Source organism: Erithacus rubecula (genome assembly GCF_903797595.1).
Source record: "Erithacus rubecula genome assembly, chromosome: 3".
NCBI lineage: Eukaryota > Metazoa > Chordata > Aves > Passeriformes > Muscicapidae > Erithacus > Erithacus rubecula.
Genome location: NC_136689.1, coordinates 85,135,000 through 85,154,450, shown reverse-complemented (window position 1 = coordinate 85,154,450; position 19,451 = coordinate 85,135,000). Strand labels below are relative to the sequence as shown.

Here is a 19,451-nt window from a genome sequence, read left to right as displayed (position 1 = left end):
TTTTGAATCATGAGGAGTTTGGACTGATTCAGTAATAGATATTTCTGTTTCATCTGCCTACCACATTTGAAAATGGCTTTAACAGCACAGCACACATTAACCCCTTCCTCCCTATACAGATCTGCCTGTCTATTAAATCCACGTTCAATGCTTAAACTGAAAATATAGGAGGTGTTTGGCTTAGTACTTCTGAATGCATGTGAGGCACCAGTATCAGAGTCCTGGAAACATGACACATTTTGATCTTCTTTTTCTCAACAATTGCTGGATAAATAATTCCTGAGGTAATGCTTAAGGCAAGCTCACTCATGGTGTAGCTGACAACACATGACTGAGATGACAGGACATTTACTCACCCTGCCAGCCAGATGATCTGTAGGTCTTTGGAGTTTTCCTCTCTTTCTCTTCTCTAATCCACTCATGCATCAGGTTCCTTAGAGATATGGGACAGCCAAGTGAATTTACTTTTCTTGCTCTGGGTGTAAGATGTGACCTGTGACAGGGAGGATAAAGAGACCATGAAGGCACTGGAACAATAATCTCCAATCATACCATAATTCAGGTAGGTCTTACATCCCACCTTTGATAGTAGCCAATATTGAGGAATAAACCCCCCAAGAGCTGATTTAAAAATAAGCTGCCTGGGGGACTTACTGTTTAGTAAGGGCCAGAATTTTTTACACTGTCCTATTTAGTTGTAGAGAAATAATATGTGTGATGAGAGTTTTCAGTGGTTTAATTAATTCTACTAGTTAACAGATCACATTTGAAATAGATACATTTAGTTAGATGCATTTCCTTTCAGTTTCTCTCCCACTGTTCAGATGCTACAATGATTTGTTCTGAAATACTAATTCAATCTCACCATTCTACATATATTCTCTTCCCTGTACATTCTCTAAGCTATTTTTTCTACTGTTTTTCACAGAATTCCAGAACAAAGATTATTCACTGGCATTATGGCTTTTTTTTTTTTTTAATATCTATAGACTTCTCATCTTTAAGAATGAACTGCACAGACTGCAATATATTCCAAAATTGTGGCCAAGCATTTCTGTTTCCCTCTTTTCCTCCCTGTACCGTGAAGTGAGCTCAGTTCAAAACCAAGCATGATAATCATCTATGTCATTTCCTGCTCCATTTCCTTCAAAAATACATCTGGTAAAGAGTTGAAAGAGGAGACGTTGGAACACACACACAGGTCATGTTCTCTACAACCACTGGACTGCAATAGGTCAAGGAGAGAAAAGCAAGCATGCAAACCCCAACACATTCAGCACTTAGAACATTACAAAAAGCAGAAATGGGTGGATGTCTAGCTCTGTAGAGCTCCCCTGAATAATTTTTCTGTTTTGTCAACTGAATAGCCAAGATACAGAAGTAACTGAGGGAGAAAGGAACCAAGAACAGGTCATTATTTAATTGCCTCACAAAGTCTAACATACAAAGGACTTTCACTTTGGGGTTACTTTGGAGGTAAAATTGGAAACTCCTCTTTAGAGAGTTTTCTATTAAAGGTCATGGGTATCAAAATCTATTGTCTCACTTTAGATCAGTTATAAAGCTACTATAAATAAAGTCTCCTATATGGCACATTGTCATTGATTCCCACTTCAGTGTAATCAGCACTGCAGACACAGGAAATTCCTAAAATAAAAAACAGTATTTTCTACTTACTGCACTTAAAGAGTCAGGAGTTGCACAATATATTTGTATTTATATTTTAAGGTATTCATTACAATAAGTAATTCACTGTAATTTAAGATACACATCATACTTGCTATAATGTTCAATGAACAAATCTACTGTATCAAAATACAGTGTAGCTATGACAACAGTAATTCATAGTTTACCACAGTCTTTACCACTAAGCAAATTAAGTAATTTTGCTGAATTGTTTCTTCATAATCAAAATGTGATCATTTGTAAACAGTAGCATTTACTGTTCTTACAACTAGGCCAATGTCTTCTATGATAATTGTAAGTACATCAAAATACCTTTCTTGGATTAAAGCAGACCATACAGCTGGAAAATATAGTGTCTATATTTCATAGAATAGACTTCAGTCTATTATTCTGAAGGTACTAAAGAACTCACATGGTGACTGCTCCAAATTCTGGGCAATAAACGCCAACAAAAACAACAAGCTTTAAAAAAAAATTAAAATACTGTAATAAATTTACTCACATGCAAATGAAAAAATCATGCTACAAAAAATCCCTTGTGGAAATAGATTGTTTTGATATCTTTCACCTTACTCTATATATCTTGCTGAAAAAGATTTGGGAGCATGAAGGTGGATATAGGCAAAATGATCCGAAAAACAGAAACCAAATATTTGCATCAACTTTTTTGACAGCTCCAGCTGAAATGTGTCTCCTGAAAGCCAAGACAGCAAAAGGGGCCCAGAGGAGGAAGCTGCTTGCTGAAAACAGCTCCCTCAGTGCAGTGGGACCATGTGGGAAGTTGTGCAGGCACAGCAGATGGACAGCAGAGGATGGAGAGGTTGGGAGGGCTACTTGGAGCAATGCAGAACTTCCTTATTCTGGACTGCTTGGATGAAACTAGGGAAGCCAGGCCTCAGCTGGATTTGAAACTGGTGAGGAACATGAGAAACAACCCAATGAGCTTCTAGGGAAACAAAAGTGTGAGAAATAGGTTGTTGGGAGAGGCTGGCAAATCTCCATCCTTGTAGATACGCCAAATAAAGCAGAACAAGGTTGTGAGTGATGTTATCTAATTTTTTCTTGCTTAGACTAGGACATTGTTGATACCCTCCAGAGCCCTCCAGAAGTCTATTCTAACAAACAAATTCAATGACATAATTTAATTTGCCTGCAGTTTTCTTCCCTCTGAATAAAATAACGGTGAACATAAGAAGAAAAACCAGAGGGAATAAAAAGTAAAAATGTATCTCATCTTTAATGATGTTCTCTAAGAAAGAATACTGAACTTGAACAACACCAAAAAAATTCAAACAGGTAAAATTATTAGACCGCTAAAAATTACAGTTGTTTTTTTTCTTTCACTCTCTATCACCTATATGATTTTGTAAGTTGTTCACCTTGTCCTGCTTTTTTTCCTTTCACTGAAAGTAAGTGGCAACACACAGGACATAGAGATTTTGAGTTCAGCTCAAAACAAGAGGACTGATAGGGACCCTTCATTTCACCCGGAGCAGAAAACTTCCACTGTACTAGGGGATGGCACCAGACTGTAGACACTCTATTTTTTCCAGGTTCATGGTCCATCTGTTTCTCCCTCTTTGCCTCTTCATGTTTACCCAAAAAAGAGCAAGAATTTAGCACCATACACTTTTCAAGCCTGAGTAAGCAGCTTAATTATTCAGACAAAATAGCATTGAATTGAAAGTGTTTGAACAAATGAAATTCAGGCTTGCCAACCTCATTGAGAAGGACAGCCAACCTGCTCAGAGAATTTTGCAATTGTGTTACTTACAGTTCTTGTTTCTCTCTTTTATTTAATGGTCATTTGATGCAATACAGAGCAAATTCTGGCAAAGCCATCACACAGCTGCTTTTGAAATCAGAGGAGACTTTGCTAAAGAGGCAGACCTTCAGCTTCCCCTGAAGTCAAGAGCAACCTCTGTGCACCCAAAGACAATACATGAATCAGGGAAGTTGACAACTGACAGAGATAAAAAAATAAAATAGTAGGCTCAATTCAGCACCCACTAAAATGAATGGGACCATTATGTCTGTGAATGAGCTACCCTTAAACATGAAGTAAATACCACACTCTATTGTTGACTCCTTCTTGGACCATAAATTCAACTTTCCTTAATGTCATTATGTCATTCTACAGGTTCATTTATCAATAAGCCATGCCTTGTTTTCTTCAGTATTTTCAAGGGTAAGAAAATGGACAATGGACAATCATCTTCCACAGTAATCACTTTTATCACAGCAATCACTCTACAAAATAGAGACCTTATTACACTCCATTTACTAAATGTAGATAGGAATCAACTTCTTGGGCTATAAATGGACAGTATTACTCATTATGTTATTTGCTATAATGCTTGAACACCAGTGAGTTGCAGATTCAACAAATACCCAAAAATGGCTATGCAAAAAGCCCTAAAATTAAGTTCTTGACAGATAATAACTAATGCTGTACACTCCTACTCTTTATGTTATGAACAATATGTACACTATATTTATGCAGGAAAAAACAGTATTTAAAATTCTTACATTTATCATAAAAATAGATTTTATTACAGAAAACAGTGCCTTGCCATAAGAGATTTACAACTGATTAAAAAGGATAGCTTGTCCTAAAACACTTACACAATTGCATGCAAAGAAAACAGATGGTCTGTGTAACAGTAATTTGATTTCTTCCAGTAAACATTACTCATGATATAGAAAATGCTTATGCTGATCTACTCCAGAATGATGTGTGCACTTTGCCTCTCTCTTTAAATGAAGCCTGTAATTCTGTTCAAGAAACAGCACTGCAACCCTGGTTTCCCAACAAATCAAATAAAATCAGGTTGTCTAATGCATCATTCCTCACTTAAGAGCCTGACAACACAAAGATTAATTTTAACTATTCACTCTCCCAAAAGTGCTTAACATAATGCCATGCTCCCTACTCATTTAGTCCTTTTTGTAACTCTTCTTCTAGATGAAACAAAAAGAATACTATTTTTACCTTCATCTCTGAGAAGAGCATTATAAGCCAAAATTCACTGTTTATTGTCTTCTGGCTGCATCTAACATTCTTCTCCTTTATATAACTGCAGGTATAAAATAAGCCTTACTGGAAAGTCCTCATCTGTCCACCTCAAATTCTGTTCTATCTCTTGGGTCACACCAAGAATGCTGCTAAGGGAAATTCAGCACCCACATTCCCCCTACTCAAGCTTTCTGCTTCCCAAACTCCAGATGACAAGCTACCTGCCTTTGTAAGGCAGAAAACTCTCATAGGGTTGTTTAGATCACTAAAGTTCTTGGAAACCAAACCATAGATCCATGGATGGGAACTCTATCACTTGTTCCCAAAAGATAATGGTCTGGGGCAATAAATGGTTCATGTTGCCTTTTGCATGGCATGAATACAGACAGATCTTTCTCAAAGGCACAAATTTAACCCCTAAGAATACATCCTTAAATCTTTTCCCATATTTCACAGGGACTTCACACCTGGGTATGTTTCGTCATCTCCAAGTAATAATATTCCTGCTGGAATGTAACCCTATGTGTCATTATCTTGTCTTGTTTCATTACTGTTGCTTCACCTGACTGGCCTGGACTTACCCCAGCCAAATGAAGGAAGGGCACAATCCTATTAAATGCCTGCTGGGAACACCCTAAGCTGCTGCTCTTGTCAGTGGGAATTAAGGGTTCTCGGCACATTGTAACAGGTAGTCAGACCCTCGAGAAATTGGACTCTTAATTAGATATTCCCTCATGACATTGTGTGATTATTTAATGTTCTGACAAGATGCCTCAGCAATCTCACAGGCCCTGAATTAACTACCCTAGAAGAGCTCTTTGCCAACTGCAGTTCTGTGAAACCTTTGTCATGCTTGGCCATGGAAGCAAATTGCATTTCATGGAGCGTATGAAATGATTTACCCAATGAATTGGCTGAATTATATATAACATGAACTACTGGCCAGGCTTGACATGTCCAGTTTTAAATAGCTGTTCTTCTTCTGTCCTTTTCCTCTTCCCTTGTGTGTGTCCTCCCCTCCACTCTTCCATGCACTTTTTATTGCCCCCTTGCTGGCAGAGCTCAGCAGCAGCAGCAGCAGTCCTTGTGGTGACATGGGATGATTCATCACACAATCTACATGAGTCAGATTAACACTGCCAGAGCAGCCCTTTATTATGAATCTCCTTTTCTCTGTCTGGCTCATCTGCATTATAATATTTGTTACTCACATGTAAATTTTCAGCTTAAGCCTATCCATCCAGGGGCTGCTGAAGTTTTTTTAATCTACATTGAAAAGTTTAAAAAAACCCCGAACAGAATAAACATTTCTGCCTTGCAGCTGATGCCATGTTATCAAACACATCAATAAAAGCTACAATAAGCATGAAAAACAAAGCATAAATAGACAGAAGTGCAAAATGATATAGTATATAACTTACAAATGCACAAACAATGGTCATTTTTGCATCATTGCCTATGCATATCAGCTTTAGGCACAATCATCTCTGGGAAAGGACATGGCTTTAAATGTTTTCCACAGAATTTTAACATTCTGATTACTAAAGCCTGGCTCAAGTGTGCAAAATTCTGGTGATTAGCAATCAATACTCATCTCCCATTCACTTTGCAGAAAACAAAGGTAGAGAAGTATTTGGACCACCTACCCTAAATCCTACAACACCCAAATACCCACCTCAGGTCCAAGGACTGTAGCCAGGGAGTATCAGATACCACACCTGAAATGTGCGTTGCAAGTAAAAATTAATAGAAATTAGGACTGTCAAGAGAGGCATGAAATGACACTCCAAAGGCTTTGTTTTTAGAAAAAGGCTTATTAAACTTTGAACTTCTCTGCCCCTGCTGACTTGCAAATCCTTTTGAGACCACTATGAAGATACAGCAGCACATGCATGCTCTCTGCTTGGCTTGTAGTTTCTTTGCATGCAACTGCTTTTTAAGAGGTGTATTCAAATAAAGCTTTTGTGGTTACAATTTCTATTAAGTCTAAATCAAACAATTTTTAGACATGCAGTCTCTCCCAGCCCTCCTCCCATCTGGGACACGGCTCTTGCTTTACCTGCTTACATTTAAGAGCTTTTTTCATTCTCATATTGTTAATATTTCCATCAACAATACATGTTTTTAATGAAGCTTCAACACAACCTTATAGTGTGTCTCACAAGCACCATCAAATCCAGTTCCACAATGAGGAATCAAACTTTAGATAAACCATTCTACCAACCAGTTTTAACAATAACAAAACCAGGTCCTTGAGTGCTTTATGCATTCTGGCAAGCATCTGCTTTGCCAGGAGTGGATTAAATAACACTACCTCTATTATTCTAATAGTGTGGGAGATCATATAAAATATTTATATCATGATCTGCAGGCAAAATGCCTACTCTAAATTATGCTCCACAAGCTCAGCAAGATATTATATTGATAGAAAAATACCTCAGTTTAAATAATTGGGCAATTTTAGTTATTCCTTATTCTATGAATCTCATGTAGTTTTGCTGTTTCCCCCTTGGGAATGCTATATATTTTAGTAAGTACTATTTTCCATGTTCAAGGGTTTCCTGTGTACTAGTACAAAAATCTCATTCACATAATACTGAATCACAGGGCCAACAGAGAGGTAACTTGAAAAAACACAAATGCTGTCAGTGCAGGTCAATGCTCTCTCTGCCTGAGCTTCTTTACTGCATATCTATAGGCTATCAGACATTTTTTAATACACAGCTATGAAGAAATTTGCTTAAGGCTGAATTTTTATCTGACTTCCAAATTTGCAAACAAAGAAGGTTTTTTTTTAGTTATTTGCAAAAACTATATTGACAAAACCCTTTATTTGTGGTAAGTTGAACCAAACTACGTGTGTAGGAATAATGTTTGTAAATACCAAAAACTGTGTCTCTTCAGAGTTGTGCTTTTTGCATTACTTGGGTTACTCCAATTCATTCTGTGGTTATGTATGACTGCTTTAGGATCACAAGCTCATTCTCAAAGAAGTGACTTGTTTCAGCTGGATGAAGTTCTAACTTGAATTTTGAACACAGGAAGCACTACATTTTCCCCACATTCCATGATTGTACAGTGCAGGGCATTTATCATTAGATTCTGCATTGAGCTAAAAGCAGTGTATGCGTGCTTGTGATGTTTGGTACAGCCCCAGGACAATGTGGCATAAGAAAGAGGGGCATGAGCCACTCCTATGCAGAGTTCTCCCTGGGTAGGTGCATTTTCACTCAACCTGCAGCCAGAAATGACAGCTCACTGAATCTACTCCTCTAACCCTTTTGGTCCTTTGCTGAGTGTCAGCATCCTGGAGAGCAATGCAGACGGAAAGCAAAAGTGGCACACAGTAGACTGTGCACTGTGCCTCACACCTTCACGGGCAGAAGGCATCAAAAGCAATCCTGCTGCAGGTCCATGCAGCCCTTCACATGCTGTGGGCAGGCATGGTCTTTGAAGATTGGTATCTCTGCTAACAGCTGAGGTCATCTGTGAAGGAGATGCCCAAGTCAATGCCATTTTTAGTGGCCTGGGGGAATCTTCTCTGCAGGCTGTCACATGGAGTCTTGTCTGCACTCGGGTTCAATAACTGCTGTAGGGTGGTCTTGCCTAGCTCAGCTCCCACTGCCCAATTTCTCTGACAAAACCAGCTTTACAATGCTGCTGTTGATGTGTGAGGTCCATATCCTCCAGTGAATGGACATGCCTTGCCCTTCAGCTTTACTCCCATGTGTCAGGGCAGACATGGACAAGGGCAGCAGGAAGAAGGGAAACTGGAAGGGTTTTCCTTGGCTCTCTTGCTCTTGTCAATTCTGCCTCAGGTCCAGCTGCACCGCTCGGCAAGGACAGAGACAGGCTGCAAAGCCACCTTCACCAGTGAGAAACACAAAATAAAGAAGTGCCTGTTTTTCCTAATCCCTCCTCACTACATGACTCTGCTCCTTTATTTTGTAGGAACCTCTTACTGCAGTGTCCTACAGCACTTGTTCTCCTATCTGTGCCAACATATTTGTAAGTAAATATTTGCATTTCCCTTCACTGGTCTGATTTCTTCCCACTTTCTCAATCTGCTTCTCATACTGACTGCCTCCAGTCCCTTTCTTTTACTGTCTCCAGTAGAGTAAAGAAATACAGCTAGAAAAGAGATCAATGAACATCCATAATCCAGTAAGAACTCATCGCGTTTTCAAATGATATTTCAATACAAATTTATCACCTCCCTTACCAGTGGCTAGTAAAGCACTCAGGCAAACAGCACCCTCTAGCCTACTGCTTTAATGATGCTTATAATTCTTAAATAAAACAGAAGCAGTTCTCAATCATTCCAAGTAGAGAAAGCAGTTTTGCACTTTTTTTTTCCCCAGTTACCATCAACTACAAATACACAGAAATTATCAAATTAATTTTGCTTATGACTCAATAAATACATGCAATAATGCATTTCTCAGTAAATAGTTTTATTAAAGGAAGCATCATGACAATAGAATTACCCAGGTACTTAAAATAATTCATTTTAGACGTTACATGACTGGAACCCTAAAAGCACCTCCACAAATCTATTCCTTCACTATCTTGGACACAAACCAAGGAACAAGAGAAAACCCTGCTGCCTACTTAAGCATGCATTTGCCCTACAGCTAAACAGAAGAGCTTCTCACATTAATGAGGGAACCCTTCCCAGTATTCCTGCAGAAGTAGCAAGGTGCTGGATTTTCACTTCCATTTTAATCTAGATATGACTTCCCTCACTTGTATAGACATAACCTTAGCATCAGACACACTGTTGACTATTTTATGCTGTTTACTCCAGACCATAAGAAACTCAGGGAGTGGCTGTACTGTCCACATACCTGAAGTCTATGTAAGAACTGCATTTAGCACAAATATTTCAGGTAGACTCCAGTAGTCTGATATCGTGCAAGTGAAAAAACCAGCTAGCCTGAGAATGTGCAGTCCCACAACAGGATTGCACTCAGATGTGAAGTTTCTCATGTGAAGCTGAGTGCATTTTACATTCAAACAGCCTGTTTGACATTTGGATGCTTTGCAGACCAAGGGGGCAGATAAAAATTCAAGTCAAGCCAAGCACTCAGTCACTTTAGAGCATGTCCCAAGATGGCAAGGATGGTTGAAATTTTGCACCTGCTCTTTTGAAGACCTGGTCAACCAGTACAAAGGAGCAAATTCAGACCAACCATTTGAGTAAGGACAGCTGTGTCAGACACCAAGAGGAAACCTATTGTGCTTTGAATGTCTTTGCTCTATGACCTTCAGTGACAACACGTTGTCAGCAAGTGGGATTCTGTTGATGCAGTCCTCCACCCCTGGCAAAATAAGAACAAGGTTCCTCAATAATGAGTTTAGTATTAAAACTTGTTCAGGGAGATTTTTTTTCAGGTTCTCACTGTAAGTTGTACTCAGCTTTATGGCTTGTCACAGCTGACATCTGATTCTTAATCAGAGCTCCTTTAAAAACACAGTGAATAGATAATGATATCTGGAAAACTAGGACATTAAAACTTTGATTCACATTGCACATCTCTCTAGTCTTATCATGCATTATGCATAACTGTACTATATTTTGAAGGAAACTGCTGTGACGTGTTTTCAATGTGAGATGTATGCATGACTACAGTCCACAGCATATCAGAAAAACCAGGATTCTGATCTGTGGAAGATGTTCACATATTTAGGAAAAACTGCAATACAGGAACATTTTGCCCAAAACCAGAAATATTTTGGGTTTATAGTGAAACAGTTGGATTCCATATTAACACAAACATATTTTGTGGGAGTTATAGTTTAGTTGCCTCAGCAGCCCAGTGTCAAGGAAAATTAGTTTCCCTAAAACTCCAGTTTGCCATGTGAAGTCTGTCATTGGAATTAATCAAACTCCAGTTAGTATGCAATAAAGATCCATAGCTGCCTAGTTTTATTGTGTTAGTTTTGCTTTTTAAAGCAATGATAATTATTGACAAATTGGTATTGACTCTTATCTCTTTAGCTGTTATGTAGATAAATTTTCATCGTTTTAATTTACTTGGCAATGTTAATATCATATCCCCACTTTAATGATGGGACTGAATTTAAAGATTCATAAATTCATTACTACAGTACATATCAAGGTTAAAAGAGGGAGAATTCCCTTATCAGTATGAAAGACTCGTACAGTTTACAGCAATACCAGATGAAATTACCCTTTTGTCTTTCAATAAGCAGAAATCTCCTGCAGTGGCAAATGTTCATAATGGACTCTTTAATCTTGACAATCATCTGAAAAGCATCTAATTCAATTAAAGCTTTAGGCCAAAGTGATCTCTCTTTTAACAATTAAATATTTATGTTAACACACATATCACTTAATTGGCATAACATATCAAAGGATATTAAATTATTGTACAGTGTGCAAGGACTGAAAAAAAAGGCTGTAGAACAGATTTAAAAGCATTTTCTCTATTAAACACTAAATAAAAAATAGCAAGAGTGAGAAAGGGCATCAAAGATACAATAATAAACAAGAATTAATAAAACTGAGAATGTAATGATCATTAGCTCTATGCTATCACTGCATTAACTACTGGCAGTACAGGCTGTATGACAAGAACTGCTGTGTTCACAAAAGCCACATTAACTCATGCTGGAATTGAGGGAAGGAACAGGAGCAGAGATTAGAGAGCTCTTAGACTCAACAGTAGGTCTGTGTATTCTTGGTCATTAATCACTGCTGAACACTTGATTCCAGAGCTGTGCCAAAGAAGCTATAAGTGGCACAATGCAATCCATGTCAACGTGAACAGGATAACGAAACAATATTTACAGCCTACGTCATCTCAATTAAGATCAAAGAATGTATCACATTTATTCTATTATCTGGCAGAGACACAGAGAATTTAAATATGAGAAAGCCACACTACTGAAAACACCATTTCCAGGCTCTTTTATGCCTTTTTCCTAGGGAATTAGAACATTTCTGTGAAGGGGAGGAGGTGAGAATTTTTCTGAATAGTTGCTAAAATTAACTTAAATGTGCAGTTACAGGCCATCTCTTCAGTAACAAGGACTTACTGATACCATTTTATTTAGTGACAAGTTGACTTCTACAGTACCAAGTACCTCAACAGAGAACATTCAAGCAATTTAATGGGTAAAAATAGTAAATTAACATACTACTTTTTGAGGTCTTACAGGGTCTGCTGTTAAAACCACTCTTAAAAAATTCTCTATCAAAGGCAAAAGAAAAAAATAACTTATGTAGTCAGTCAGTACCACTTCAACAGATTAGCTGTGATGTAGATATGGGTGATTACCCATTTATACAGCCATTTGGAAGTGTAAAAGCTGTTCATTGATGTTGCAAATATTATCAAATAAAGCCTGTTTAAGCTAAAGTGTCAACACTTTAAGCTGGCATGAACAGATGCTGCTACCAAATGTAGCCCTGGATCTCTCAGCTAGCATTGCTGCCTTTGTGGGTGTAACCCACGCTGGTTCCTTCCAGAAACACTTGTGGTAACACCAGAGAAAACACAGGCTAAGAAATAAAGCAGTTGAGTGGAAGGAAGGTAGGATCTTTTCCTTCAATGGCAGTAGAAGCTTAAATTTCTCCATCTCCCATCCACCCTCACTCCTAGAAGCAGAAAAGGAAGCAAACCTGAAACCAGAGGAACTCTTCATTCTACATTCCAGAATTATCTGCCACACCCAACCAATAGTGTACTTCCAATAATTCACTAGTGAAAGAAGAAAATATGACACCTTGTCAGAAATTACAGCAGCAGTTTAGAATTGAAGCCCTTCTTGTAGGAAAGCAAACCAAACAATGAGTAGCAAATATCTAGCAAATAAGAATTATGTCTGTGAGAAGACAAGGAAATTTTAAAAATCGAGTTGTGCTTGCAGAAACAGAAAATGGAAGTACAATGTGCAAATCTCCTAAGTGTAATATCCCAAAAATGAAACTCAAAGTCATGTAAGCATCACTAGTTATTTTAGCCATATACTTCTCAGAAATACAGTCTGTGTACTCCCCCAAGGGTTTATTTTTAAAATTTTGTCAATATCTAGTATTCTTCTCAACCTTCAGTGAATTTGGAGAAGCTGGCTCCTTAAACACAGCCTGATCACTACTACACTTACAAGCACTTTTACAGGAGCAGCTGTTTATGAATCTTTCCAACACATTTCTTTGCACATTCCTTTGGCTATTTTCAATGAACTCTCTCACTATGAATTCCTCTAAAACAGATTATTTGCTATTCATCAGGATTCTAGGGTTTTACCGTTAAGAACAAATTTTTTTTCCCTTGACCACTTCTAGAAATAGAAGAAAATCTACATGAAAGATTTATTCAGGAAAATCCAATCTAAGATGGACTGAGCAGCTGATGAAGGTTTTCTTCAGAAGTACAATGGGAAGTGGCTGTACTTGATCACAATGTAAAGTTCAGTAGTCTGCCTTTGATAATGGCAAACAACAGATACTCATGGTGATAAAACAATTAAGAATCAGTCAAATAAAGACATTTCATAATTGTGTTTGGGACTTTCTGAGCCTGGACTGCTTTATCCTTTTTCAGTCTTGAGACACCACTTTAAAACAAATTTTTAAAATAAACTTTGAAACCCTACATACTTTCAGCAGCTAAAACAGTGAAAAAATAAGGGTATTTCTGTATGTTTTAAAAATTCTGCAACTTCTTTTAATGACTTCTGTTTCCTGTGTTATCAGAAACATTGAACACTTAGTTTTCTTTAAGAGCACCATTTCATATTCAACCATATAATATCTCAGTTTTCTTTTTTCGAAGGCAAAAAACTACACAATAAAACAATAGATGATATTCAGGATCAATAAATTCAAATGAACATGTATAGAGAAGAAAATGCTCTTTTTACTCTTCAATTACCCTCCTAGGTTTGAGCCAACTATTCCTATTGATGAAACAGATCTCAAAATCAGCATGGACAATTTAGTGAAATCATCTAATCAGTTTCAGTGTTGGTCAGGGAAGCAACCATATCAGTATTGATAACCTGTAAAGGAATAGAAATCAAAACTGATAAACTAATAATAATCAATATTATTATTATTAATAACGATAACATCAAATACAATATCAAAATATTTTTGTATTATTATTCATGTTGATATTAATATTTCTGTTATTATTTGTTGCTATTGTTATGCTAATGTAAACAAATAGCATGGCTCCATGATAGCACTGATTCACAAAGTTATGCTCTGCACTCTGTGAGAAAAAAGGTGCATTTTATATGCTAGAAAAAACAAAGATCTCAACAGGTTGGAAGATTGGTCCAACAGGAATTACATATTATTTAATAAAAATATTTATAAGATCCCTTCATCTGGGATGGAATAATCCCAAGCAGCAGTCCAGGCCAAGGACTGACTAGCTGAGCTGTGCATCCCTGTAGCAATGAAACCAACCTGGGGCCTTGACTGCAGCAGCCAAAATAAACCCAGCAGATGAAAGTTTATCACTGCTTTGTTTGGTATTTGTTAGGTCACACTTGGAATATTGTGTCCAATTGTGGACTCCCACTTCAAAAGAGACATTAAAATATTGCAGATGGTTCAAAGGGCCACCCAGCTGATGCCTGTTGAAAGGAATTCAGATTACTCAACTGAAAGGGAGAGTCTAATCACATTCTCTCAATGTCTCGAGAGGGGTTAGAGAGATGTGTCCTCTTTTCACAAGGACACAACAAGAGGAAAAGAAGCAATGAGCATCAGTTGCTTCAAAAGGCAATTTCATCAGACTACAGGAAATCAAGTTCTTCACTGTGAGAACAACCAAACACTGGAACAAATTGTCCAGAGAAGTTGTGGAATCTCCCTTACTGGAAGTAATTCAAGACTTGTCTAATTGGCCAATGGATAATTTAATCCAAACCCCTGCTGTCAGCTGTAGGTGGGCTGGGGTGACCTCCAGAGGCTCCTTCCCATTTAGGATTTTCCCTGTTTCTAGATGGGGGGGCAGCAGGAACAATGAAATTTCTGAAGCAGCTTCCACAGCAGGTGAGAAGCAGCAGACCAGCACTTTTCAACAATGAAAAGACAGAGGAGAGAAAGAGGGGAGAATGAGGTTTACAGGATCATGAAAGACCCAGAGAAGATAAGTAGGGAACAGATACTCGGCCTTTCTCACAGTACAGGAAGGAGGGGATACACAATGAAATTTTCAAAGGGAAAGCTTGAAAGGCACCAAAGTATTTTACCTACAAAACATAACTGACCTGTGAAACACACTGACTTATATTTTCTGAGTATCAAAAGAATAAAGGGAATCAAAAAGACGTGCTAAAATGAGTCCATCAAGAGCTGTTAATAGGAAAGTAGCAGAATCAAACACTGGACAGGAAGTCACCAAGTGCAGAAGTGACAGAACACAGAGATTATACAACAGCAAGGCTCATGGGAGGAACACAGGCCTTTTCTGAAAGAATTTTGCATATTTGGAAAACAGAAGTTCATGGGGAAGATGAGAATATTTTACCTAGAAATGAGAATATTTCACCTAAAAAAATCCAAATAACTGATGTCTTCACTGCCATATCTGAATCAGGACATGTTTTGGTGGTGGTGTTTTTGTTGTTTGGTTTTTTCCCTGTGTTTTCTGTTTGGGTTTTTGTTGTTGTTGTTTTGGGGGCGGGGTTTGTTTGGTTGGGTTTTTTTTTTTAATCTTTTCTTTCTTTTAGTTGCAATTTTTTTTAAAGATTTCTTAAAAAGCTTAATTCTTTTCCTGAGAACAAAATTGAATCCAACAAAGTATATGAAGTTTCTAAGCTCTTGGATAGCTGACTACATGACAAGCAACATTTGTCCTATTTTTCTTTTTTTAACTGATGCCACAAGCACTGAGATGGAAGAAGGATCATGCATATGATTACAGCAACAGTGGGAATTCTCCTGGCTTTAGAAATGAGAACCATGGATTACCACAGGGAAGCCACAGAATGCCTTAAGGCCCCAACTTTAGCAGCCTGTCTAAACCTGCTGTGCAGCAGAATTTGTTTCTTAAAATCCACAATTTACATCTTTTTGCTGGAAGGGAGGTTGCACAGTTTCCTATTAAAAATAATAATAATGATAATAATAAAGTAGTAAAAGTGTAGATTTTATCAGGAGCCTTTGCTAAGTGTTTATTTCGTTCTTCTAACTGAAAGGCTCCAAGGGAAACCCGACTCATTTAAAGATGAAAGATGAGCTTGCATGCATTTTGTTGGTAGCAAACAGGTCAGAACATGATGCTGCAATGCTGCCCTGCCACACCAGAGCCCTGGTTGGTTCATTTTCCCTCTCACACTAACCCACAGGTAGCTAAGGGTAGCTAAGTTGCTCAGCCATAGCAAAGAAAGGGTGCAGAACAGGACAGCCACAACACATATCTCCATTGGGGTTTAATTTCAGCCATAATTTCCTATTCTAAGTGTTTCTGTGAACTGATGCAAGGTAGAAGTACTGATAATTTCCTTAGGTTTTCACATATTGCTAACATTGAAGACAGGCCACTGAAATTGTTACTTAAAATAATATCTGTTTCTGATGGGTCCAGATTTCACTGTTGCTGTGAAGCACCAAAATCAAATGGCGGTATTTTAGGATGATACACGATTTTCTATGTTCACAGGCATCCTGGCCCAGCACTTTAACTGATTTTAAGGCTGTGCATTACAACCATTCTGTCAAAATATTGATAAGAAATTCAAACATCCAGATTTGAGTCACTTACAGCACATGGCCCAACCACTTGCTTTCCAAAATAAATTACAGAGTTACATTTCTTTCTACTTTGCTTTTTGAAAGTTCTTAAAAAATCAGAGTTCAATCAATGTGCCTGTTCATATATACAGGTCTCATTTATCAGATCCATTGTGAAGTATCATTTCATTCTCTTGTGATCAAATGCTGATTCTTGAAAGGATTCAATTTTGTTTATATAAAAATTTCTGTATATTCAACGAAAAAAAGACACAATTTTCTTTTGCAGCTTTAGACAATTGTAAGCAATTGTCTAAAAGTGCTGAAATTTGCTTTATTTTGAACCACTAAATTAATTTCCTATTGTAGGGATTTGCAAACTGTAATTTATAAATTTGTTTTCATTTCTGATAGTCAGTTGTGAACTTCAGCAGAGATATTCTCTGAGTTGCCTTGGTTTCATCATAGAAGGGATACATTTGTGTTTTCTAGTATTTTCTTTGAATAGGCCAAGGAACTGGAACAAGAATATCCAGCAGATTATCTGGATTTTAAATGCAAGGAGAAAAAAAAAAAGCCATCTAACTCTACACACATGAATAACAATGTTAACCTGGTGAGATTTAACATAGAAAATGTCAAATTATGTGAATGACCATGAAAGATTGGTGCATGGGGCAATAGATTTTACAAGTTTTTTTTTTAATCTAGGACAGAAAACCTTAGAATCAATAGATTAAATTGAATGCATGCACTGTTTTAAGATGTTCTTCTCACTTATTAAAAAAATTAAGACAGTGATAGAATAAATAAATATACTGTATCTTCTACTCTACATAAGTCTTGAATAGATAAATATACTCTTTAGAAAAATAAAGAGAAGAATTCATTTAATCTGAAATTAGGATCCATTTAAATAGATCACAAATTATTCTTTAAATACTGCTTTTTTTTTTTTCAGAACAAATAAACCAGATTAGCATTATTCAAATTCAGTTTCAAATATCTTTTGCCCCATTTGTTGTTATTTAGAATACATTTGACAAAGTGGAAAAGGTTTGTTGATCTGTTCCATTGAGATGATGAGCTATTATAAGCAGATTATCAATGAGTTTCAGATATGGTTGTCAGCTTCTTAAATACAAACAGAAAAATCAAACTTTGGAGAAGAACTGAACTGATGTTATTATCCTGTGATCCTAACTCAAGTTGCCTTTTCAGTCACTATGAATATATAAAACACAAAATAAAATTACTGAGTGTTCTACAGCTGCTGCATTTAAAATACCCCAAGGTGCATTTTTTTTTGTCAAATGGCTTTTAAAATCTATCTACGTTGCAGTAATGGAAGTATGCAGCAATTAATCACAAGCTAATTTTTTAAATGGAAGGCCTAGAGGATAAAGTACTGACTTTTTCACTAATATCAACCCCGTGTACATGTTAGCAACTGGCATCCACAAAATTCAGAAACTGCAAAATTCTACACTCTCATCATTTTCGCTCAATCTGGCAATCTTTGCCTAACAGAAGGACTTATGAGTCAGCAGTTCATTTGCATGTTACCTCAGAAGATGAGAAAATTGTTATTTTTGTTTGGGTTTAGGGTTGTTTTTAAGGATACTAAAAAGGGAAGATTATAATCAGGCTTGATTACTCTAAAACAATGGGTGCATTCAGATCATACTCAATCGGTTTATCAGAACTGAAATGAAAGCACATGAAAATGCATGCATGGTAATGTGCTATATTTCTAGCTATTTTATTTTCATATTTCACCTAGGACACTATATTGTGAATGTTGAAAGATTTCTATATTCAAAATTGCTATATCAAAGATAAAATTCTGATCAGTGTAAGTTAAATGCCTTAGTACATGCATTAGGTTGGTTCCTTTATCCAGTGTAACTGCAAGAACTAATCTCTTTTCAGGACAGATTCTACAGAAATCTACAGCATCTAAAATTCTACTTCATCCTGGCCTGTTTGCAACTCAGTATCCTGACATTTCTTATGAGATTTCATGTTTTCAAACACGATAAGGTCAATCCCCCACTAGACCCATAAATCAGAGGAACATATGAAGTAAAGAATCTGAGTGGGAACACTCTTGCTTCCCTGACTCCTGAGCTGGCTCTTTACAGTTTCTAGCACAATTTAATCCAGTCTTGGTGCACAGCAAGAAATGACCATATGAAATAACTTCAGCACCCTGGCAGGGAGTGCAATGTTTGTCCAAACTTGGAAGAGAAAACAGCATAGTTCCCCAGATCTCCCAGCTATTTGTTGTTTGGCTGTGCTTTTTCTTCAGCACTTCCCGTTTCTGGCAGCCTGAGGCTGGAGCAGGACAGCAGGCTGACCTGGCCATGGCTATCAGAAATCATGGTTGGACTCAGACCACTGTCTAAGTAAATTGTTATGTGTATTATCAGATTTTCCTCCCTTCATGACCTTACTTTCTTTTCAGACCACAGAGTTTTGCTATATTCCAGTTACAAATATTTTTTTGGTTGCTAGTACTTACAGCAGATAATTCAATGCTCTGGAGTGTAAACCCTTGCTTTTTCTCACTTCAAATCACATCATGCCACGCTCTCTTAGCCAAGAATTTTGCTTCAAATTCAGTTCTACTCTTCTTCCATGGGCTGAGCTTACTTCTTCCTCCTACAACAGAGGGAAACACCAGGAAATTGCTCCTTTCCTTCCTTTTGTACTAAGGGACAGAAAGGGGAGCAGTACACAGGCTAGCCTTTGGTCCCAGGATGTGGGATAACACAGCAGGGCAAAGTTAGGTTAAATGCAGTTTCTCTTTAATTCTTTCTAAATATATTTTGCTGCACAAGGGAAGAAGAATACATATAACGTGATTAAGACAGATTTTTCTAAATATTGCACTGTAACCCAATTTTGTAGTCATTTTGAGCTCTTCTTCCCAGACAAGAGGAGATCCTCAGCAGTGTTTGTGATTTACATGCTAAAGTCAGTGAACTCCTGCTTGTCAGAAAAGACACAGACAGGTCATTGTTTCTC

The 19,451-nt window shown here is 37.3% G+C and overlaps 1 protein-coding gene across 10 annotated transcripts in view; it reads right to left on the bottom strand.

Annotated features, from left to right (window-relative positions):
* Nucleotides 1-19,451, bottom strand: part of LOC306800413 (poly(rC)-binding protein 3-like) — a 492,346-nt gene that overhangs the window by 387,916 nt on the left and 84,979 nt on the right. For all 10 annotated transcript variants that reach the window (XM_079302502.1, XM_079302503.1, XM_079302504.1 and 7 more), the window contains exon 2: nt 357-493. The gene's annotated coding sequence lies outside the window, so the exon portion shown is untranslated. The remainder of the gene's footprint in view (nt 1-356; nt 494-19,451) is intronic.